At 43.9% G+C, this 25,864-nt stretch overlaps 1 long non-coding RNA gene across 1 annotated transcript; it reads right to left on the reverse strand.

Annotated features, from left to right (window-relative positions):
* Window positions 1-442: 442 nt before the first annotated feature.
* On the reverse strand, window positions 443-2,337 carry LOC124667460. The gene is made up of 3 exons (XR_006991301.1): window positions 2,176-2,337; window positions 1,945-2,034; window positions 443-1,382 (listed from the first exon to the last, which is right to left on the reverse strand). It is a non-coding gene; the product is annotated as an uncharacterized LOC124667460 (long non-coding RNA).
* Between the last annotated feature and the right edge of the window lie 23,527 nt (window positions 2,338-25,864).

Genomic DNA, 25,864 nt, shown 5'->3' on the forward strand with positions numbered 1-25,864 from the left:
CTTCAAACCTGAAAAGGAAAGCAAGGATAGCCTTTACAATGTCAGTACTCTGGATCAGCTCAATGCCTGCAAAAATAGACATAAGCATGTCCATCTCAGTACAACAAAATTCTTATGAAGAAAACACCAGGCATTTTAAACGGACAGATAGGCTCTATGCGTGTTTATTTGCGCGATTAAAAACTTAGAAAGTATCACAAAGCTGGCAAGTACTCTTGAAAATAATTATACTAATGACACCTTCATACTATTAAAAAATGATAAGGAAATTATCTTTTAAAATTAGATTCAAGTGCATTTCCATTAGTTATTCACACGCTTTCGGTGATTAGATTTTGCAGACAGTACTATTTTCAGGCTAGACTAATTGAAATGGCTCAGGTGGTAACCATATAGGGATAAATTGAACTGCTTTATCTATTTAAAAGTGGTCCACTCTTTAAATTACATGTAAATTTTCTTAGACCATGGATAACAACTTGAATATAGACCTCCACAATCTGTGCTGTACACCGAAGTAGATTCATCCATTGATAATAAGAACCGGGTGGTTTCCAATTTATTCCCTCCATTCCAAAATAAGTGTCGATGTATCTAGAAGAAGTTGTGATACTTATTTTGGAACATGGGGTAGTAGCGCAAACCTGAACCAAAGCCTAAATCTTACCTTGTTCACTGCTTCAGTTTAAACTGCTGCCTTCTTAGCAGTGACTGCAAATAAATATGAGGCACCTAAAAGGTGAAACAGACTGGGCGGAAGGAAATAACACAATGGCTGAAATACAAAGGACTGCTCATTTCACTTGAAGCGATATTTTTTGGCTATCCATTGCTCCTCCTACCCAGCTACACTATCCTCCATCTCAACGGGTGATAAGCAAAAGTGAAATGCGAAACAATGACATGGCATGAACAAAATATTTTGATTGCATATAACACAGTTTGAGAAAAGTGGAATATTCAGAATGGGGAAAACAATGTAGCACCTAACATGCCGACGCATAGTCATTTTTGAACTGTAACACAGCTAGCTGCGAAGCAAACGTGGATATCATAGTCAACCCATCTGAGGCACACTCCTGCAAGTCCAAATCAGTGGGAATCTCCTCAGCTCAAACACCTTAATTGTCTCTTCAATAAATCTTCTATTTTGTCCCTGAGCATAACGTGAGGACATTTAAAATGAAATTTGTATGCCAATTAAAATTCATTTACCCACTTCAGCATGGTAAACACATACACACAAGTGCAATGGTACACTTCACTCAGCTCGACTTTTGAATAACATATGAAGAGAAAATCCAAAAATCCCTACAATTGGGGCAAGTCCAAATCAACATGTCTCTCTCAGCTTGGTTACCTTGCTCGTTTAGTCAGAAAATCTGTAAATACAGAACACAATGTAAACCTTATAAATGAATTCAGAAAGATAGTATGAACTTGAGCTATAAGTTGGTTCAGAATTAGATTTTAAGCAACGAAAAAGGAACCAGAGCAAAACTATATAGAAATAGGAGAATGCATACATGGATCCACTCCATGGAAGAGTTGGAACTATTGAGATAAAAAGGAGTACAGGACAATGCCTTCAGGATGCATAATCTCTTCTCAGCTCAGAGCACCAAAATTATTAACCAGAAAGTTCGACGAACAATTGCGGTACTATTAATGTTCAGTGAGAATAGTCTACCAAAAATTGGAAGACACCGAGCAGAAAGACAAGATGCAAGCTCTGTTCCTCTCAGGATTTTAGTCAACAATATAACCAGAAAAGAAAAGAATATTGTGTACTTTTTAATACAAAGGAAAGTATGCACAAAATTGGAAAGATAAACCTCAAAGACAAATCTCTATTGTAAATATATAATGCAACTTTAGGATAGAGTTCACTCTTCTCTGAAAAATTTAGGAACAATATCATATAGAAATCAAGGTACAACTCACAGCAGCATCCACATAGTTGACATAAACAAGCGCCCAAAAACCCTTTTAGAAGACCATACATTTGCAAAGTTGGCTTCTCAACCTCGATCACTGCACGACACATAACAAAAAACAAGTAAATATAGAACGAAATACAATCCCATAAATAAACTAATGGAATGCTTATGACAAATAATACGTAAGCATTCCAATGTGGGAACCATAATAGCTGTTTAGTAAAAGACAAGTTACCATGTGGAACACGAGTAGGTTATAGTCTCATCATCCAAATTGGATGTGACATTATGTTTGCATTATGGGAAAATGTGTTCAAAGAAGCTACTGCTCTTCCCTTCGAATTTATGAAATAAATCCAGATTTTCCATCCATACCATTAGACCCAATCTCATGGCCATTTTGGGACCATTCATCCCACTGCTCTTCCCTTCGAATATATGAAATAAATCCAGATTTTCCATCCATACCATTAGACCCAATCTCATGGCCATTTTGGGACCATTCATCCCGAGACTCCGTTACGTTTGGCACCATAATTGTCTGCAATAATATCCTCCTCTTCAGCCTGTAAGAAAACTGATTTTAGGCAAAACAATAGGCAATTAGCAGAAACACAACTGAGCTATCGATAAGAAAAGAAATCACTGGACTCTGTCTTCAACTATGTTTAGCTGTATGCAAAGACTAAAGCAAAATCAGTAATCTCATGTTCTGAACCAAATAGAAACTAAAGCCCTTTTACATGACAAGTCACAAACCAGAGTTTTTTCCATCTATCTCTTACAACCATTACCAGCTCGCAGTCAGATCTAATATACCCAAAAATAACTATTGGTGAGATTTTAGTACAAAAAGGCACATGTACTTCACTAATCAGCAAATACAGTCAATTGAGGAAATTGATAGATAGCTCAGGGCAAGCCCAAATTATTGTTTAAGGAGAAAATGACAGGGAAAAGTGGGATTGGCCAGAAGTAATTATGTTTATATTGAATAATCACAGAGCCTCCAACTTATCATCAGTGGCAACATCATTTTTCTCCGCGACCATTTATGGCAGCGCCTTCCCTCTTGGCCTCCCAAGCCTTCTAGTCCCAAATCCAATTCAGCTAGAGAAACGATCTAATGTTAAATCATACATACAAATACGTAGAGCAAACATTTGAATAAATTACATAGTAAAAATGGCCAGGCAAGGAATTAGCACCACAAAAAATTGAATGTCTCACATACGTGACTCGATCTGACACACAGCGACGGTTCGAGCCATGGCGGCGCTTCTCCCGCCAGCGACCAACCGTTCCCCCAGCCATGGCTGGGTCGCTGTGCAGTAGGGGATGGAGGCGGCCGGTGGACTCCCGTTCTCCTCCCCATGAGCCTCCCGCCGGCGGCCAACCAGCCGGTGGCCTCCCAAGCTCCTCCCCATGGGCCTCCCACCAGCGGCCAACCATTTTGCCCAACCAAGGCACGGTCGCTGTGGAGCCGGGGATGGCGGCGGCCGGCGGCCTCCCGTGCTCCTCCCCAATGGGCCGGCCATTAAGGGGATCTCCTGGTGAAGCTCGGGGCATCCACTGCGATTTCTGTCCATGGGGAAGGAGGAAGGAGGGGCGTTCAGGGAGAAGGAGGAAGAGAGAGAGAGAGAGACGGGAGGAGGAGCGACGGGATTGGGGAAAGGTGAGAGAGGTGGGATTGGGGGAGAGACTGCAGGAGGATAGGTTTTCTCACTTTGGGCGCCCCTTTTATACGGCCGCGGTGCAAACAATGGATGGCCAAGATCCAACATCAGGTAAGATCCAACGGCTGAGAAGTGTTAATCGCTGGGGGGCATCATATATACCTTCAGATTTGAATTTTCACTTTTTTTGCAAAAAAGTTTTGAAAAATGGTAAAACCGCAATAACTTTTGCATACGACGTCGAAAAAAACGTATAATATATGGTATCATCGTGGGAAAAAGTTACATCCGAATTCACCAGAGTTTACCCGGTTAGCCAATTTTTAGATTCTCAAAATTCCAAATAGAAATATAAAAGCAGGAAGATTTTAGTTTTTTCTATAAATTATGGATTTTATATTTTTTTTACTTTTTTAAAACCTAAAATTAATAATTTCATCCTGCATAAAGATTACTATCATTTTTACCCAATTTTTAGATTTTCAAATTTTTAGGTTTTAGGTTTGGCAAAAAAAAAATTAATTAATTAATAAAATTAAAAATAATACAAATTAAAAAGTTAATGTTTATTTATTTATTCAAGATTATTATTACATCATTACTTTTGTTTATTAAAAGAATTATTTGAAATTCAAACAATAAAGAAATGTGACATCGATCAACATGTTAATAGGATTGATATGATACTACTATCACATACATGCGCGCGAAGCACTTGGATGCGGAACGGGATGGAACTCGGAAGTTAAGCGTGCTAGTGCTAAAGTAGTGGGAGGATGGGTGACCGAGCGGGAAGTTTAACCACGAGTATGTAATTTGACTAGAGATAAGTGTAGTTAGAGATAGAGACTAAACTATGCAAATAACTGAAATTGTAGAAATTCTGAAAAAAGGGAGTGAATAAAAATTAGAAACCCAAATAAAATAAAAAAAATTAACTCGAAATAGCCGTTAGTCCCAGTTCGTGTTACAAACCGGGACTAAACGTACTTCGCGCCGGCGCATGCTAGCCGCCCACGTAGCGGGGCCTTTAGTCCCGGTTCGCATATGGACATGAGGTCAATGCAAAAAAAACACTGCATCCAACAACTCCAACCATGACTCCATATGATATGTGTAGTGGGTGTACTCCCGTGTATATAACCCACTTCATCTTCTCCCTAGTAGTAGCATCGAGTTCAACTGGTTACAACATTTTGCAAAAACACTAGTAGAAAAAGGGGTTTTAGTCCCGGTTCGCAAGGGCCATTAACCCACTTCCCGGCCGCCGCCCGCCGCTACCGCCCCGGTCGCCGCCCGCCGCTACCGCCCCGGTCGCCGCCCGCCGTCGCCCGGCCGTCCCCGTCCCCACCGCCTGCTGCTGCCGCCGCCGCCCGCTCTGCCCTGCCCCGCTCCTACCGCATCGCCCCGCCCCGTTCTGCCGCGTTGCACCGCCCGCCTGCTTCGCTTCTGCTTCGATCGGTTTCTGCTTCGATCCGTTGACTTCTATCTGATAAAAAAAATAGAAAAGAGCTATGTCTTCCTCGGGCTATGTTGCGATCCCTCGCTGCCCGGTGATCTTTGATGGTGCGAATTACCCTGATTTCGCTGCCTTCATGCGCGTCCACATGCGCGGTCTTCGTCTTTGGGGTGTGCTTTCTAGCGAGGTCTCCTGTCCGCCGCGCCCCGTTGCTCCTACGGTGCCTGTTGCACCGCCACCTGTTGCCCTTGCACCACCTCGGGTACTTACCCGGTGGATGATATCTCTTTTATTCTTTTTCCGGATGCACCCCCTGCTATACCGTCTCCTCCCCCTCCTAGTCCTGATGCGCCCTCTTCGGCGCCATCCTCTCCTCCGTCTAGTCCACCTAGTACTCGTTCTCCGGCTTCGGATCCTTCTGATGATGTCCCTTCTTCCTCTTCTTCTAATGAGTTGTCCTCCGCTGATGACCTTCCCCCTTCACGGCCTGTCCGTCAGCGTCGTGCTCCAGCTCGTTACTCTCCTAGTCAGTATGGTCTCTCTGTCGTTTCTGAGCCGACTTCTTATCGGGATGCCGAGCGTCACTCTGAATGGCAGCTTGCCATGGCTGAGGAGATCGCTGCGCTTGAGCGCATTGGCACTTGGGATCTTGTTTCTCCCCCTTCTGGTGTTCGTCCTATCACGCGTAAGTGGGTCTATAAAATTAAGACTCGCTCTGATGGATCTCTTGAGCGCTATAAAGCGCGTCTTGTGGCTCGTGGCTTTCAGCAGGAGCACGGCCGTGACAATGATGAGACTTTTGCCCCTGTGGCTCATATGACTACTGTGCGTACCCTTCTTGCTATTGCTTCTGTTCGCCGCTGGTCTGTCTCCCAGCTTGATGTTCAGAATGCTTTTCTTAATGGCGAGTTGAGTGAGGAGGTTTACATGCAGCCTCCACCTGGGTATTATGTTCCCGATGGGATGGTTCGTCGTCTTCGACGTTCTCTCTATGGTCTCAAACAGGCCTCTCGTGCCTGGTTTGAGCGCTTCGCCTCTATGGTGACTGCTGCTGGTTTCTCTCCTAGACTTCACGATCCAGCACTTTTCGTTCACACTTCTCCTCGTGGACGTACTCTTCTTCTTCTCTATGTTGATGATATGATCATTACTGGTGATGATCCTGAGTATATTGCCTTCGTCAAGGCTCGTCTTCGTGATCAGTTTCTTATCACTGATCTTGGTCCTCTTCGCTATTTTCTTGGCATTGAGGTTTCCTCCACTTCTGATGGCTTTTCTATCTCTCAGGAAAAGTACATTCAGGATCTTCTTGCTCGTGCTGCTCTTGGGGATGAGCGCACAGTCGATACTCCTATGGAGATTAATGTTAAGCTTCGTCCTACTGATGGTGATCCTCTTCCTGATCCCACCCGTTATCGCCATCTTGTTGGGAGTCTTGTTTATCTTGCTGTCACTCGTCCTGATATTTCTTATCCTGTTCATATTCTGAGTCAGTTTGTCTCAGCTCCTATCACTGTTCACTATAGTCATCTCCTCCGTGTTCTTCGTTATCTTCGTGGCACTATCACTCGTCGCCTTTTCTTTCCCCGTTCCAGCTCTCTCCAGCTCCAGTGCTATTCGGATGCTACGTAGGCGAGTGATCCTACGGGTCGTCGTTCGCTTTCTTCTTATTGTGTGTTTCTTGGTGGTTCGCTTGTTGCTTGGAAGACGAAGAAACATGTCGCAGTTTCCCGTTCGAGTGTTGAGGCTGAGTTGCGGGCTATGGCTTTGTTGATTGCTGAGGTGACTTGGTTATGGTGGTTTCTTGCTGATTTTGGGGTCTCTGTTACGACACCCACTCCACTTTTGTCTGACAGTACATGTGCTATCAGTATTGCACGTGATCCGGTCAAGCATGAGCTGACCAAGCATATCGGTGTTGATGCTTTTTACACACGTGCACAGGTACAGGATGATGTTGTTGTGGTTCATTATGTGCCTTCAGATTTGCAGTTGGCGGATTTCTTTACGAAGGCACAGACTCGAGCGCAGCATGATTTTTTACTCTCCAAACTCAGTGTTGTGGATCCACCATGAGTTTGAGGGGGGTGTTAGATGTATATATCTGTATATTGTAGTTTCCACATATGTTAGAGGGCTTTCTGCATATGTGCACCTGTACATGTACTATATATTGTGGCATTTGGCCCCCTGATAATACAACAAGCATATTGCCCTAACAGAGACATGCTTTTATGAAGGAGAAATTTACCTTTAAAAATGATGGTTTTATACAAATAACTCCCAAAATCCATACTATTTGAGAAGGCCATCCGCACGAAACGTCAAAACCACGAAGCGTCAAAACACGTCTAAATATATGTATATTGATAAAGTTAAGACATGCTATTATGGAAGGAGGATTTTACCTTAAAAAATGATCATTTTATAAAAAAAATAACTCTCAAAATCCATACTATTTTGAGAAGGCCCTCAGCACCAAAGTCGAAACCACAGAGTTGGAAAACCAAGGTAAGTCAGCAGGAGCTTGCACAGCTCAGTTCTAAGACACCGGAGCATCGACTTGTTTGTTAAACAATTGTGCATGCGCCTGCACTAAGCCGAGCAGCACACACTTTCCATTTCCGGAGATCATCGTAGTACTCGTTCCGTTCAATACTTGTTGTTGCTGATTATAATGTTACTAAACACGTTTTATGCATAGAGATTAATCTGCGATGACTAATATGAAACAGAGGAAGTATGTATCTAAGATTTCTCCACTCGTTTGGCCTCCCCACGGCGAAATCCGGATGAAACAACCGTCGGATTGGACGAAATAAAGTCGTGGGGAGAACCATATTTCCAGTCGTCCACCCGGAGTTCGGCGGATATAGTCGAAATTCAAACAAATCGTCGTTCCGCTACAAATACGGCCAGTTGATCGGCAAAAAGATCAGCCACAGATCGGTGATCGGAGGAAAATTACAGTGAAACAGGGGCGTCGGCAGTCCCGCCTGGCACGGCGATGTCCGACGGCCCAGTTTCCTCACACGCCGTGGTCGAAGCGGCGGCCGACGTCGCAGCGGCGGCGGCCGACGTCGCAGCGGCGGCAGTCGACGTCGAAGCGGTGGCAGTCGCCGTTGTAGACGGTGATGAAGACGAGGTAGGAGCCGGAGACGATGAAGAACTGGCCGGAGTGGGTCGGAGGATGTCGGTGCGATGGCCCTCGTACCAAATCCTCGTCTCCTCGTCCATCATGTCCGTGTTGCCACCCATCAGGAACGCCAAGTCTGTGATTCTCTTCTTCGCCGCCGCCGTCGTCTTCAGCAGGGCGATCCGGGCGCCTTCGTTGGCGAGCATCTCCCTCCACCTGCCGTCGAACTTGTCGTCCCTCCCGGCGGCATGCGTCCTCGCGTCGGCCCAGCACTTGTCGAACCACGCATGCATCCTCTCGGTGGGATGGCCCATCTTTTTGAGGTCTTTGAGCTTCTTCTGGCCGAGTTCCGGGCGGCCATCCGACGACCCAGGCGCCGGAGCGTCGGGGTTGTACTGTTCGGTCTGGCTCTTGGCGAGGTTCTTGCGGGTTTCCGCCCACTTCTCGCACTTCTCGATGCGGGAGAAGACGTTCAGGAACTTGAACATCAAGCCGGTGTCATCCTCGTACATGTCGAAAGCACGACGCACCTGGGGAAAAAGAGGACGGCGAGACGGGTCAGCTCACGGCGATCACTATACAGGCAGACACGGCGAGGACAACTAACCTTTTGTTCGAAGTCGGCGCCGCTCACTGGGCGAGTCTCGATCTCCTCCTGTATGCCGTGCCATTTGCTGCACGCCGTCTGCATGATCCCCCAATTGGTGGCCATGGTCTTGTCTCCTCGGTTCATGATCGTCTTGTTGAAGTAGGGATCGACTCTGCTTCACTCGAAGCCAATACGTGTCAAATGACTGATTGGCCCCGGTTATGCCGTTCATGGACACGGTCATCCAAGCTTCGGCGAGGCACTCCTCTTTCTTCCCCGTCCACTTGATACGCGGTTCGGCAGGCGGCGAGTCCTTTTTCCTCTTCTTCTTTCCCGTCAACAGGTTGGCGTCGGTGACCTCGGTTTGAGTTGGCTGTTCCTCTTCTTCTTCGACGGCTTGGCTTCCTTTGGCCACATCCTCCACCCAGTCGTTGCACGCCGCGACAGCTGCCGTCGCCCTCGCCTCCTCTTGGGTGAAGAACCACAGGCTCGCAGCGGAGGCCATGGAGCCGGAGTTGATCATCTCGTGGATCACCTCATCGTTCGGCGCCGCCATCGCACCGAACGGGAGTGGTCCTCGTCGCAGGGCCGGCGAGGTGCCCTCGTACTGGTTATCGTTCAGGTTGCCAACGACGAGCTCGGGCGGCGACGGCGTGAACCTGGATGGCTGGTCGTAGGTGGCCTCTTGGAACATGGCAGGTGACGACGGCGAGAAGCTCGAAGGGGAGAAAGACGACGGGGAACTGTTTGTACCTTGCATCGGCCATTGGCCGGGGAACATGGCGGCGGCGCCGCCTCCGCGAGCACGGCCCCTGCTCATGGCCATGGAGATCTTCCTCGCTTGTTCGTCCTCGGCGAACGCCGCCGCCCTCTTCGCGGAGATTTTTTTCTCCATCTCTGCCCTGGCGCTTATTTCGATCTGGCGCCGGAGCTCGTCCGCCGCCCACTGTGCGTTGGACACACCCGGCGGCCGCTCCTTCTTCGCCCGAGCCTTCCTCGCCTTCGGCGGCATGGTGGTGGACCTGAAGACGAGGGAGGAGAATGGAGATGCCTATTGATGTATACGCACGCTTCTATTCCTGTAGAAAGTGTTGGGCCTCCAAGAGCAGAGGTTTGTAGAATAGCTGCAAGTTTCCCTTAAGTGAATCACCCAAGGTTTATCGAACTCAGGGAGGTAGAGGTCAAAGATATCCCTCTCAAGCAACCCTGCAATTAAGATACAAGAAGTCTCTTGTGTCCCCAACACACCTAATACACTTGTCAGGATGTATAGGTGCACTAGTTCGGCGAAGAGATAGTGAAATACAAGTAATATGGATGATTATAAGTAGTAATTGCAATCTGAAATAAAAATGGCAGCAAGCAAACATGCAGCAGAACTTGTTGGAAACGGTGTTTCAATGCTTAGAAACAAGGCCTAGGGATCATACTTTCACTAGTGGACACTCTCAACAATGATCACATAAATAAATAACTTCTCTTCACTTGTGCTACTTTCAAACACTCTCTTGTTGGATAACAAACACCACTCATTGTGTAGGGCTATAAAAGCACACCTCAAGCCGGAGTAAACAAGCTTCACAACGTCCGGAGTTCATATTAAAGTAACCTCTAGAGTGCATAATAGACCGTTGCAATTTAGACCGAGTACTAATATAGCATACACACTGTCACCAATAGCTATGAAAGGGGGAATAGATCGCATCAATACTATCATAGTAATAGTTAACTTCATAATCTGCAAGAGATTACAATCATAACCTACGCCAAGTACTACATGATGCACACACTGTCACCTTTACATCATGGAGGAGGAATAGACTACTTTAATAACATCACTAGAGTAGCACATAGATTAATAGTGATACAAAGCTCATGATCACATAAACATCACACCATGGGAGAGAGAGATGAACCACATAGCTACCAGTAGAGCCCTCAGCCTCGGGGGAGATCTACTCCCTCGTCAACATGGGAGACAGCAACGGCGATGAAGATGGCGGTGGTGTCGATGGAGATGACTCCGGGGGCAATTCCCCGTCCCGGCGGCGTGCCGGAACAGAGACTTCTGTCCCCCGAAACTTGTCTTCGCGATGGCGGCGGCTACGGAACTCTTCGTGGAATATCGTCGGATTGTTTTAGGGTTTTCGCGACAGACAGAATATGTAGGCGAAAGGGCGATGTCGGTGGAGTCCCGAGGGGCCCACACCACAGCTGGGCGCGCACCCCCTCTTGGCCGCGCCGCCAGGTGGTGTGGGGCCCCCTTGGCCCCTCTCCGTCTCTCCTTCGGTGTTCTGGGTCCGTCTCGGTAAAATAGGAGGTTTGGCTTTTGTTTCATCCAATTCCGAGAATATTTCCTCTGTAGGATTTCTGAAAACAAAAACAGCAGAAAACAGGAACTGGCGCTTCGGCATCTTGTTAAGAGGTTAGTACCGGAAAATGCATCAAAACGATGTAAAGTATGAATAAAACATGTAGGTATTATCATAAAACTAGCATGGAACATAAGAAATTATAGATACATTGGAGACGTATCAAGCATCCCCAAGCTTAGTTCCTACTCGCCCTTGAGTAGGTAAACGATAACAAGGATAATTTCTTAAGTGACATGCTACCAACATGATCTTGATTAATACTATTGTAAAGCACATGAGATGAATGAAGTGATTCAAAGCAATGGTAAAGATAATGACTAAACAACTGAATCATATAGCAAAGACTTTTCATGAAAAGTACTTTCAAGACAAGCATCAATAAGTCTTGCATAAGAGTTAACTCATAAAACAATAGATTCTTAATAGAAGGTTTTGAAGCAACACAAAGGAAGATTTAAGTTTCAGCAGTTGCTTTCAACTTTCAACATGTATATCTCATGGATAAGTTGTCAACACAAAGTAATATGATGAATGCAAATAAGCAAGTATGTAAGAATCAATGCACACAGTTCACACAAGTGTTTGCTTCTAAGATGGAAAGAAGTAGGTAAACTGACTCAACATAAAGTAAAAGAAAGGCCCTTCGCAGAGGGAAGCAGGGATTACTCATGTGCTAGAGCTTTTTATTTTGAAAACATGGAAACAATTTTGTCAACGGTAGTAATAATTCATATGTGTTATGCATAAAACCTCCCATAAGTTGCAAGCCTCATGCATCGAATACCAATAGTGCTCGCACCTTGTCCTAATTAGTTCGGATTTCCATGGATTATCATTGCATTACATATGTTTCAACCAAGTGTCACAAAGGGGTACCTCTATGCCACCTGTACAAAGGTCCAAGGAGATAGATCGCATTTGATTTCTCAATTTTGATAGAGCTCAACTTGAGGACATCCATACCGGGACAACATAGAAAACAGATAATGGACTCCTCTTTAATTCTTAAGCATTCAACAACAGATAATATTCTCATAAGAGATTGAGGATTAGTGTCCAAACTGAAACTTCCACCATGATACATGGCATTGGTTGGCGGCCCAATGTTCTTCTCTAACAATATGCATACTCAAACCATTTAACTCATGGTAAATCTCCCTTACTTCAGACAAGACGAACATGCATAGCAACTCACATGATATTCAACAAAGGTGTAATAGGTTGATGGCGTCCCCAGAAAACATGGTTACCGCTCAACAAGCAACTTATAAGAAATAAGATACATAAGCGACATATTCATCACCACAATAGTTTTTTAGGCTACTTTCCCATGAGCTATGTATTGCAAAGACAAGGAATGAAATTTTAAAGGTAGCACGCAAGAAATTTACTTTGGAATGGCAGAAAAATACCACATAGTAGGTAGATATGGTGGACACAAATGTCATAAGTTTTGGCTCAAGGTTTCGGATGCACGAGAAGCATTCCCTCTCAGTACAAGGCTTTGGCTAGCAAGGTTGTTTGAAGCAAACACAAGTATGAACCGGTACAACAAAACTTACATAAGAACATATTGCAAGCATTATAAGACTCTACACTGTCTTCCTTGTTGTTCAAACACTTTTACCGAGAAAATATCTAGACTTTAGAGAGCTGATACGTCTCCGACGTATCGATAATTTCTTATGTTCCATGCCACATTATTGATGATATCTACATGTTTTATGCATACTTTATGTCATATTTATGCATTTTCCGGCACTAACCTATTAACGAGATGCCGAAGAGCCAGTTGTTGTTTTCTGCTGTTTTTGGTTTCAGAAATCCTAGTAAGGAAATATTCTCAGAATTGGACGAAATCAACGCCCAGGGGCCTATTTTTACACGAAGCTTTCAGAAGACCGGAGGGGAGACGAAGTGGGGCCACGGGGCGCCACCATACTAGGGCGGCGCGGCCTAAAGGGGGCCCACGCGGCCCTAGCGTGTGGGGCCCCCGTGACTCTCCCGACTCCGCCCTTCCGCCTACTTAAAGCCTCCGTCGCGAAACCCCCAGTACCGAGAGCCACGATACGGAAAACCTTCCAGAGACGCCGCCGCCGCCAATCCCATCTCGGGGGATTCTGGAGATCGCCTCCGGCACCCTGCCGGAGAGGGGAATCATCTCCCGGAGGTCTCTTCATCGCCATGATCGCCTCCGGATCGATGAGTGAGTAGTTCACCCCTGGACTATGGGTCCATAGCAGTAGCTAGATGGTCGTCTTCTCCTTATGTGCTTCATTGTCGGATCTTGTGAGCTGCCTAACATGATCAAGATCATCTATCTGTAATGCTATATGTTGTGTTTGTCGGGATCCGATGGATAGAGAATACTATGTTATGTTGATTATCAATCTATTACCTATGTGTTGTTTATGATCTTGCATGCTCTCCGTTATTAGTAGAGGCTCTGGCCAAGTTTTTACTCTTAACTCCAAGAGGGAGTATTTATGCTCGATAGTGGGTTCATGCCTCTATTAAATCTGGGACAGTGACAGAAAGTTCTAAGGTTGTGGATGTGCTGTTGCCACTAGGGATAAAACATTGATGCTATGTCCGAGGATGTAGTTATTGATTACATTACGCACCATACTTAATGCAATTGTCTGTTGTTTACAACTTAATACTGGAAGGGGTTCGGATGATAACCTGAATGTGGACTTTTTAGGCATAGATGCATGCTGGATAGCGGTCTATGTACTTTGTCGTAATTCCCAACTAAATATCACTATACCCATCATATCATGTATGTGCATGGTCATGCCCTCTCTATTTGTCAATTGCCCAACTGTAATTTGTTCACCCAACATGCTATTTATCTTATGGGAGAGACACCACTAGTGAGCTGTGGACCCCGGTCCTATTCTTTACATCTGAAATACAAACTGCTGCAATTGTTCTTTACTGTTCTTCGCAAACAAACATCATCATCCACACTATACATTTAATCCTTTGTTTACAGCAAGCCGGTGAGATTGACAACCTCGCTGTTACATTGGGGCAAAGTTCTGTGATTGTGTTGTGCAGGTTCCACGTTGGCGCCGGAATCCCTGGTGTTGCGCCGCACTACACTCCTCCGCCATCAACCTTCAACGTGCTTCTTAACTCCTACTGGTCCGATAACCTTGGTTTCTTACTGAGGGAAAACTTGCTGCTGTGCGCATCACACCTTCCTCTTGGGGTTCCCAACGGACGTGTTAACTACGCGCAATCAAGCTCTTTTTCTGGCGCCGTTGTCGGGGAGATCAAGACACGCTGCAAGGGGAGTCTCCACAATCCAATCTCTTTACTTTGTTTTTGTCTTGCTTTATTTTATTTACTTTCTTGTTTGCTGCATTATATCAAAACACAAAAAATTTAGTTGCTAGTTTTACTTTATTTACTGTCTTGCTCTCTATATCAAAAACACACAAAAAAATAGTTACTTGCATTTTACTTTTGTTACCATGTCTAGTTCTGCACCTGTTACTTCTTCACCTGAGGAATTAGTCTTCACTTTTAAACAAGGGGATGAGGAGAGTTTTAAAGATGCTTGGTCCAGAAAATTTTACTTCTTATCGTAAAGTTGAACCTCAAATGACTCTAAGTTTGCTCCTTAGTAATTTTTATTTTGGTCTTATGATTCGCTATAGATATGCCTTGGATGTCTGTAGTGGGAGGAGATTTCCTTCATTGCAATGGGGATCAAGCTTTTAATGCCATAAAGAAGTTGGTTGCATCACATGATTCAGCTAATAACTTTGATTCAGCCCTTATTAGCATTTATAATAGATTAAACACTCTTGAGACAAGTGCATCTCGCTTGAATGAAAATTATAGATATGTTCGTAACCGTCTTGATCAAGTTTTAGTGAACTCTGAACCTTCATTATGCGATCCTACTATTAAAATTGTTATCGGTGACCAAACTCTTCATGCCAATTGTGATATTATGTCTGAATTTTGCCTAATGCCTAAGAGTATTCATGAATCTTTGAAACTTTGGGGATTCGTTGAAGGGGGAGAAGGAATAACTCTTATTGATAACTCTGTTATAATTTCTAAAGGAATAGCTGCGGGTGTGCATACAACCGTTCTTGGGAGAACAATATCCATTGATTATCTTGTTATTGAATGTGCAGGAACAGGAAAAATCACACTCGGAAGATCCCTGCTGAAACTATTGGGAGCAGTCATATATATGGGAGAAGGCACCCTAAAATTCACCTCTACACCTGGGGGTAGACATATATTCCCTAAATCAAAGAGTAAGAAAAAGAACAAGAAAGGTAAGGGTAAAGCCCAAGGTAATGTTGATAATGCATCTCTTGATAACACTTGATATACACTTTCTGCGCCTAGCTGAAAGGCGTTAAAGAAAAGTGCTTATGGGAGACAACCCATGTTTTTACTACAGTACTTTTATTTTATATTTGAGTCTTGGAAGTTGTTACTACTGTAGCAACCTCTCCTTATCTTAGTTTTGTGCATTGTTGTGCCAAGTAAAGTCTTTGATAGTAAGGTTCATACTAGATTTGGATTACTGCGCAGAAACAGATTTCTTTGCTGTCAAGAATCTGGGCCTAATTCTCTGTAGGTAACTAAGAAAATTATGCCAATTTACGTGAGTGATCCTCAGATATGTACGCAACTTTCATTAAATTTGAGCATTTCTCATTTGAGCAAGTCTGGTGCCTCAATAAAATCCGTATTTACGGACTGTTCTGTTTTGACAGATTCTGCCTTTTATTTCGCATTGCCTCTTTTGCTGTGTTGGATGAATTTCTTTGTTCCATTAATGTCCAGTAGCTTTGTGCAATGTCCAGAAGTGTTAAGAATGATTATGTCACCTCTGAACATGTGAATTTTTGATTATGCACTAACCCTCTAATGAGTTTGTTTCGAGTTTGGTGTGGAGCAAGTTTTCAAGGATCAAGAGAGGGCGATGATACAATATGATCAAGGAGATTGAAAGCTCTAAGCTTTGGGATGCCGCGGTGGTTCACCCCTGCATATTTTAAGAAGACTCAAGCGTCTAAGCTTGGGGATGCCCAAGGCATCCCCTTCTTCATCGACAACATTATCAGGTTCCTCCCCTGAAATTATATTTTTATTCCATCACATCTTATGTGCTTTGCTTGGAGCGTCGGTTTGTTTTTGTTTTTGTTTTTGTTTGAATAAAATGGATCCTAGCATTCATTGTGTGGGAGAGAGACACGCTCCGCTGTTGCATATGGAAAAATATGTCCTTAGGCTTTACTCATAATATTCATGGCGAAGGTTGAATCTTCTTCGTTAAATTGTTATATGGTTGGAATCGGGAAATGCTACATGTAGTAATTCTAAAATGTCTTGGATAATTTGATACTTGGCAATTGTTGTGCTCATGTTTAAGCTCTTGCATCAGATACTTTGCACCTATTAATGAAGAAATACATAGAGCTTGCTAAAATTTGGTTTGCATAATTGGTCTCTCTAAAGTCTAGATAATTTCTAGTATTGAGTTTTGAACAACAAGGAGGACGTTTACAATATTTCTTTTATGTGAGTTTTGCTGCACCGGTTCATCCTTGTGTTTGTTTCAAATAACCTTGCTAGCCTAAACCTTGTATCGAGAGGGAATACTTCTCATGCATCCAAAATCCTTGAGCCAACCACTATGCCATTTGTGTCCACCATACCTACCTAGTACATGGTATTTCTCCGCCATTCCAAAGTAAATTGCTTGAGTGCTACCTTTAAAATTTCCAGTCTTCACCTTTGCAATATATAGCTCATGGGACAAATAGCTTAAAAACTATTGTGGTATTGAATATGTACTTATGCACTTTATCTCTTATTAAGTTGTTTGTTGTGCGATAGCCATGTTCCTGGGGACGCCATCAACTACTCTTTGTTGAATATCATGTGAGTTGCTATGCATGTCCGTCTTGTCTGAAGTAAGGGAGATTTACCACTCATTTAATGGTTAGAGCATGCATAATGTTAGAGAAGAACATTGGGCCGCTAACTGAAGCCATGATCCATGGTGGAAGTTTCAGTTTTGGACATACATCCTCAATCTCATATGAGAACATTAATTGTTGCTACATGCTTATGCATTAAAGAGGAGTCCATTATCTCGTTGTCTATGTTGTCCCGGTATGGATGTCTAAGTTGAGAATAATCAAAAGCGAGAAATCCAAATGCGAGCTTTCTCCTTAGACCTTTGTACAGGCGGCATAGAGGTACCCCTTTGTGACACTTGGTTAAAACATGTGTATTGCGATGACAATCCCGGTAATCCAAGCTAATTAGGACAAGGTGCGGACACTATTAGTATACTATGCATGAGGCTTGCAACTTGTAAGATATAATTTACATGATACATATGCTTTATTACTACCGTTGACAAAATTGTTTCTGGTTTTCAAAACCAAAGCTCTAGCACAAATATAGCAATCAATGCTTCCCTCTGCGAAGGGCCTTTCTTTTACTTTTATGTTGAGTCGGTTCACCTATCTCTCTCCACCTCAAGAAGCAAACACTTGTGTGAACTGTGCATTGATTCTTACATACTTGCATATTGCACTTGTTATATTACTTTACATTGACAATATCCATGAGATATACATGTTATAAGTTGAAAGCAACCGCTGAAACTTAATCTTCCTTTGTGTTGCTTCAATATCTTTACTTTGTATTTATTGCTTTATGAGTGAACTCTTATGCAAGACTTATTGATGCTTGTCTTGAAAGTACTATTCATGAAAAGTCTTTGCTTTATGATTCATTTGTTTACTCATGTCATTACCATTGTTTTGATCGCTGCATTCATTACATATGTTACAATAGTATGATCAAGGTTATGATGGAATGTCACTCCAGAAATTATCTTTGTTATCGTTTACCTGCTCGGGACGAGCAGAAACTAAGCTTGGGGATGCTGATATGTCTCCGACGTATCGATAATTTCTTATGTCCATGCCACATTATTGATGATATCTACATGTTTTATGCATACTTTATGTCATATTTATGCATTTTCCGGCACTAACCTATTAACGAGATGCCGAAGAGCCAGTTCTTTGTTTTCTGCTGTTTTTGGTTTCAGAAATCCTAGTAAGGAAATATTCTCGGAATTGGACGAAATCAACGCCCAGGGGCCTATTTTTACACAAAGCTTCCAGAAGACCGGAGGGGATACGAAGTGGGGCCACGGGGCGCCGCCACACTAGGGCGGCGCGGCCTAGAGGGGGCCCGCGCGGCCCTAGCGTGTGGGGCCCCCGTGACTCTCCCGACTCCGCCCTTCCGCCTACTTAAAGCCTCCGTCGCGAAACCCCCAGTACCGAGAGCCACGATACGGAAAACCTTCCAGAGACGCCGCCGCCGCCAATCCCATCTCGGGGGATTCAGGAGATCGCCTCCGGCACCCTGCCGGAGAGGGGAATCATCTCCCGGAGGTCTCTTCATCGCCATGATCGCCTCCGGATCAATGTGTGAGTAGTTCACCCCTGGACTATGGGTCCATAGCAGTAGCTAGATGGTCGTCTTCTCCTTATGTGCTTCATTGTCGGATCTTGTGAGCTGCCTAACATGATCAAGATCATCTATCCGTAATGCTATATGTTGTGTTTGTCGGGATCCGATGGATAGAGAATACTATGTTATGTTGATTATCAATCTATTACCTATGTGTTGTTTATGATCTTGCATGCTCTCCGTTATTAGTAGAGGCTCGGCCAAGTTTTTACTCTTAACTCCAAGAGGGAGTATTTATGCTCGATAGTGGGTTCATGCCTCCATTAAATCTGGGACGAAGTGACGGAAAGTTCTAAGGTTGTGGATGTTCTGTTGCCACTAGGGATAAAACATTGATGCTATGTCCGAGGATGTAGTTATTGATTACATTACGCACCATACTTAATGCAATTGTCTGTTGTTTACAACTTAATACTGGAAGGGGTTCGGATGATAACCTAAAGGTGGAATGCATGCTGGATAGCGGTCTATGTACTTTGTCGTAATGCCCAACTAAATCTCACTATACCCATCATATCATGTATGTGCATGGTCATGCCCTCTCTATTTGTCAATTGCCTAACTGTAATTTGTTCACCCAACATGCTATTTATCTTATGGGAGAGACACCACTAGTGAACTGTGGACCCCGGTCCTATTCTTTACATCTGAAATACAAACTGCTGCAATTGTTCTTTACTGTTCTTCGCAAACAAACATCATCATCCACACTATACATCTAATCCTTTGTTTACAGCAAGCCGGTGAGATTGACAACCTCGCTGTTACGTTGGGGCAAAGTTCTGTGATTGTGTTGTGCAGGTTCCACGTTGGCGCCGGAATCCCTGGTGTTGCGCCGCACTACACTCCTCTGCCATCAACCTTCAACGTGCTTCTTGACTCCTACTGGTCCGATAACCTTGGTTTCTTACTGAGGGAAAACTTGCTGCTGTGCGCATCACACCTTCCTCTTGGGGTTCCCAACGGACGTTTTAACTACGCGCAATCAGAGACCAATCATGCAAACCAAATTTCAACAAGCTCTATGGTAGCTCTTCATTAATCGGTTTAAACTACATGTTGCAAGAGCTTAAACATGATCTATTTGAGAGCTCAAAACAATTGCCAAGTATCAAATTATTCAAGACCATATACCAATTACCACATGAAGCATTTTCTGTTTAACACCAAATAGCAATAAATGCAGCAGCTTTTGACTTTAGCCATGAACATTAAAAGTAAAACTAAGAACACAAGTGTTCATATGAAAAAGCGGAGCGTGTCTTTCTCCCACACAAGGAATGCTAGGATCCGAATTTATTCAAACACAAACAAAAATAAAAAAAAATACAGACGCTCCAAGTAAAGCACATAAGATGTGACAGAATAAAAATATAGTTTCACTAGAGGTGACCTGATAAATTGTCGATGAAGAAGGGGATGCCTTGGGCATCCCCAAGCTTAGATGCTTGAGTCTTCTTGAAATATGCGGGGATGAACCACGGGGGCATCCCCAAGCTTAGACTTTTCACTCTTCTTGATCATATTATATCATCCTCCTCTCTTGACCCTTGAAAACTTCCTCCACACCAAACTCAAAACAATCTCATTAGAGGGTTAGTGCATAATCAAAAATTCACATGTTCAGAGAGGACACAATCATTCTTAACACTTCTGGACAATCCTCAAAGCTACTGAAAGTTAATGGAACAAAGAAATCTATTCAACACAGTAAAAGAGACAATGTGAAATAAAAGGCAGAATCTGTCAAAACAGAACAGTCCGTAAAGATGAATTTTTTTAGAGGCACTTAACATGCTCAGATGAAGAAGCTCAAATTGAATGAAAGTTGCGTACATATCTGAGGATTCCTCATGAATTTTGGCAGATTTTTCTGAGTTTCCTACAGAAAGATCTACTCAAATTCGTGATAGCTAGAAATCTGTTTCTGCGCAGAAATCCAAATCTAGTATCAACTTTACTATCAAAGACTTTACTTGGCACAACAATGAAATAAAATAAAGGTAAGGAGAGGTTGCTACAGTAGTAACAACTTCCAAGAACAACAAAACAGTAGCAAAAATAAAAACATGGGTTATCTCCCAAGAAGTGCTTTCTTTATAGCCATTAAGATGGGCTCAGTAATTTTAATGATGCACTTGCAAGAAATAAGAGTTGAAGCAAAAGAGAGCATCAAAAGCAAGTAAGAAACACTTTTAAGTCTAACCCACTTCCTATGAAAAGGAATCTTGTAAATAAACAAGTCATGTAAGCATAACGCAATAAGCATAGGAAAACAAGACAAGCGCAACTTCAAGATTTTCAGCAAAAAGAGAGGTGTTTTAGTAACATGAAAATCCCTACAACCATATTGTCCTCTCTCATAAAGATTTTCAGTAGCATCATGAACAAACTCAACAATATAACTATCACATAAAGAATTCTTATTCACATGCATAAAAGTATCATTACTCTCCACATAAGCATAATCAATTTTATTAGTAGTAGTGGGAATAAAACTATCACAACCATCATTGTAATTATCATAAATTGCAAGCATGGTATAATCATAATAAACTTTATCCTCCATAGTAGGTGGCACCAAAATACCACTATCATTATAATCATCATAAATGGGAGGCAAAGTATCATCAAAGAAAATTTTCTTCTCAAAACTTGGGGGACTAAAAATATCACAACCAGCTTCCCCAAGCTTAAATTCTTCCATAGCATTAGCAATAATAGTATTCAAAGAGTTCATGCTAATAACATTGCTACAACTATTTTGCAAACAAAGTTCCATGGGTTTTTTAATTCTCTCTTCAAACACATCATGTCCTAATTCAATATAAAGTTCATAAAGATCTCTAAATTTTTTGTTGTTTTCCATTAAGCCTAACTAGTGAAAATAAAAACAAGAAACAAAAAGATATAATTGCAGGATCTAAAGGAAATAGCTTCGAGCACTCACACACCGGCAACAATGCTAGGAAATAGCTTAGTAGTCGGAGGATGTGAATACCTTTTACCTTACCTCCCCGGCAACGGCGCCAGAAAATAGCTTGATGTCTACACACGCTTCTATTCCTCGTAGACAGGTGTTGGGCCTCCAAGAGCAGAGTTTTGTAGAACAGCAAGCAAGTTTCCCTTAAGTGAATCACCCAAGGTTTATCGAACTCACGGAGGTAGAGGTCAAAGATATCCCTCTCAAGCAACCCTGCAATTAAGATACAAGAAGTCTCTTGTGTCCCCAACACACCTAATACACTTGTCAAATGTATAGGTGCACTAGTTCGGCGAAGAGATAGTGAAATACAAGTAATATGGATGATTATAAGTAGTAATTGCAATCTGAAATAAAAATGGCAGCAAGCAAACATGCAGCAGAACTTGTTGGAAACGGTGTTTCAATGCTTAGAAATAAGGCCTAGGGATCATACTTTCACTAGTGGACACTCTCAACAATGATCACATAAATAAATAACTTCTCTTCACTTGTGCTACTTTCAAACACTCTCTTGTTGGATAACAAACACCATTCATTGTGTAGGGCTATAAAAGCACACCTCAAGCCGGAGTAAACAAGCTCCACAACGTCCGGAGTTCATATTAAAGTAACCTCTAGAGTGCATAATAGACCGTTGCAATTTAGACCGAGTACTAACATAGCATACACACTGTCACCAATAGCTATGAAAGTGGGAATAGATCGCATCAATACTATAAGAGTAATAGTTAACTTCATAATCTGCAAGAGATTACAATCATAACCTACGCCAAGTACTACATGATGCACACACTGTCACCTTTACATCATGGAGGAGTAAAGATCACACCATGGGAGAGAGAGATGAACCACACAGGTACCGCTAGAGCCCTCAGCCTCGGGGGAGAACTACTCCCTCCTCAACATGGGAGACAACAACGGCGATGAAGATGGCGGTGGTGTCGATGGAGATGACTCTGGGGGCAATTCCCCGTCCCGGCGGCGTGCCGGAACAAAGACTTCTATCCCCCAAAACTTGTCTTCGCGATGGCGGCGGCTACGGAACTCTTCGTGGAATATCGTCGGATTGTTTTAGGGTTTTCGCGACGGACGTAATATATAGGCGAAATGGCGATGTCGGTGGAGTCCCGAGGGGCCCACACCACAGCTGGGCGTGCCCCCCTCTTGGCCGCGCCGCCAGGTGGTGTGGGGCCCCCTTGGCCCCTCTCCGTCTCTCCTTCGGTGTTCTGGGTCCGTCTCGGTAAAATAGGAGGTTTGGCTTTTGTTTCATCCAATTCCGAGAATATTTCCTGTGTAGGATTTCTGAAACCAAAAACAGCAGAAAACAGGAACTGGCGCTTCGGCATCTTGTTAATAGGTTAATTAGTACCGGAAAATGCATCAAAACGATGTAAAGTATGAATAAAACATGTAGGTATTGTCATAAAACTAGCATGGAACATAAGAAATTATAGATACGTTGGAGACGTATCACCTATCCACAAATTCGGCGGAAGGGAATGGGGATATGCAAGCAAATTGGAGGGAAATCGACAGGATTTGGCTTTCTTGTCGCCGACTACGAGGGTCCAAACGATGTTTCGCGCCAAATTATTTCGTCCTGAGTCCCCGAGCGCGCCTCGGGGGACCGGGGATGGCGTGGGCTCGCCGGATGCATGAAGGGCCAAATCCGGGGAAAAACGAGGAACCAGGGGCGCGACTGGGCCAAATTTCGCCGTCCGGATGGAAAAAACGGGGCTCGGGGGCCTCGTCGGGGAGACGAGTGGGGATGCTCTAACTAAGGGCTTCGCTAACCGGCGGCATATGCTAATTCATAGTAGCCGTCACCTTCATGCCAGGTGAGCTTTCCTCTTTTGGTAAGTAAATGCCTCATCAAAAATTCCTTCTTTGGTGTGATCCAACACCAACTCTTACACATTCCACCATCGTACAAATTTTAAATATTTGAAAGATCTAAACTATCGTAAATTGTATACTATATAAAATTTAGGCTTTCAGAATTTCAGAGGGTTCAGAAATGTACCATCGATCAACCTGCGTGGTGCCCGGCTGCGCGTGATAGAATTGACAACTACTCCAACTTATCCCACGCTAGCTACAGCTGCTGAGTCAAACATCCCCAGACCCCAGGTATCACAGCGTGTGAAATGCTGTCCCCAGGAAATCCGAGGATGAGAGAGCGCCCCTGCCTCCACCGTTGGCCGCCCCTAGGGCGCCCGTGCCTCTCGTCCTCCGCCACCACATCTCCTACGTCATGACGGATCCCGACTCTCCGATCTGGCAGGTTCAGTACCATTCGGGGGCCTCCCACCTCCCGTCCTTCCACCAGCATGGCTTCGTCTACCTTCGGTGTCAGGCTTTACGTCTGGTCCTCGACGACTCGGATGGGATCACGGTGGACGCACGCTTCCTCCTGTCGGGGGAAAGGATCTCTAGTGGCCAGGAGATCGAACTCCCGTATCACAAGGTCAAGGTGGGCATTCAAGATCGTCCTTCAGTGCAGGTACCCAGGTATCACCTTCGTCTTCACTCGATCTACGATCGGGTCTCTCTCTACAACGAAAGATTTGGTCCCTCTTCCATTGTGTTGTGGCCTCCTCACCCTCCCATCAAGAGTTCTTCATGGTGGCCTCTTTTGGTTGATCGAAGCATCGGCTTGAACCCTCTTCGGTTGCTCACATGCTCCAGGCCTGTTTGGGAGGCATTGCCAATGATTTTCATGTTAGCTTTCTGCGGGACAGATCCTTTCGGTTTTCAATTTGCAATCAACAAGTTGGTTTTTTGATTAACAATCTCAGATCCTTCAAGTGTGATGACTTTGTGGCTCATTTCTTGCTTTGGGGCAATGGAGGTCCAAATTTTACTCGAGAATTTCGTCTCTGGGAGATTGAGGAAGAGAAGGCTTGGTGATGTCTACGCACGCTTCTATTCCTGTAGACAGTGTTGGGCCTCCAAGAGCAAAGGTTTGTAGAACAGCATCAAGTTTCCCTTAAGTGAATCACCCAAGGTTTATCGAACTCAGGTAGGTAGAGGTCAAAGAGATCCCTCTCAAGCAACCCTGCAATTAAGATACAAGAAGTCTCTTGTGTCCCCAACACACCTAATACACTTGTCAGATGTATAGGTGCACTAGTTCGGCGAAGAGATAGTGAAATACAAGTAATATGGATGATTGTAAGCAGTAATTGCAATCTGAAATAAAAATGGCAGCAAGCAAACATGTAGCAGAACTTGTTGAAAACGGTGTTTCAATGCTTAGAAACAAGGCCTAGGGATCATACTTTCACAAGTGGACACTCTCAACAATGATCACATAACTGAATAACTTCTCTTCACTTGTGCTACTTTCAAACACTCTCTTGTTGGATAACAAACACCATTCATTGTGTAGGGCTACAAGAGCACCCTCAAGCCAGAGTAAACAAGCTCCACAACTTCATAAAGGAAACACACACGATGCGCACACTGTCACCGTCACACCGTGGAGAGTGAATCCGGAGTTCATATTAAAGTAACCTCTAGAGTGCATAATAGACCGTTGCAATTTAGACCGAGTACTAACATAGCATACAAACTGTCACCAATAGCTATGAAAGGGGGAATAGATCGCATCAATACTATCATAGTAATAGTTAACTTCATAATCTACAAGAGATTACAATCATAACCTACGCCAAGTACTACATGATGCACACGCTGTCACCTTTACATCATGGAGGAGGAATAGACTACTTTAATAACATCACTAGAGTAGCACATAGATTAATAGTGATACAAAGCTCATGATCACATAAAGATCACACCATGGGAGAGAGAGATGAACCACATAGCTACCGGTAGAGCCCTCAGCCTCTGGGGAGAACTAATCCCTCCTCATCATGGGAGACAACAACGGCGATGAAGATGGCGGTGGTGTCGATGGAGATGACTCCGGGGCAATTCCCGTCCCGCGGCGTGCCGGAACGGAGACTTCTGTCTCCCGAAACTTGTCTTCGCGATGGCGGCGGCTACGGAACTCTTCGTGGAATATCGTCGGGTGTTTTAGGGTTTTCGCGACGGAGAGAATATATAGGCGAAGGGGCGATGTCGGTGGAGTCCCGAGGGTCCCACAGCACATGGTGGCGCGGCCAGGGGTGGGGCCGCGGCGCCCTAGGGTGTGGCCGCCTC

The sequence above is a fragment of the Lolium rigidum genome, chromosome 1 (genome assembly GCF_022539505.1).
Source record: "Lolium rigidum isolate FL_2022 chromosome 1, APGP_CSIRO_Lrig_0.1, whole genome shotgun sequence".
Classification (NCBI taxonomy): Eukaryota; Viridiplantae; Streptophyta; class Magnoliopsida; order Poales; family Poaceae; genus Lolium; species Lolium rigidum.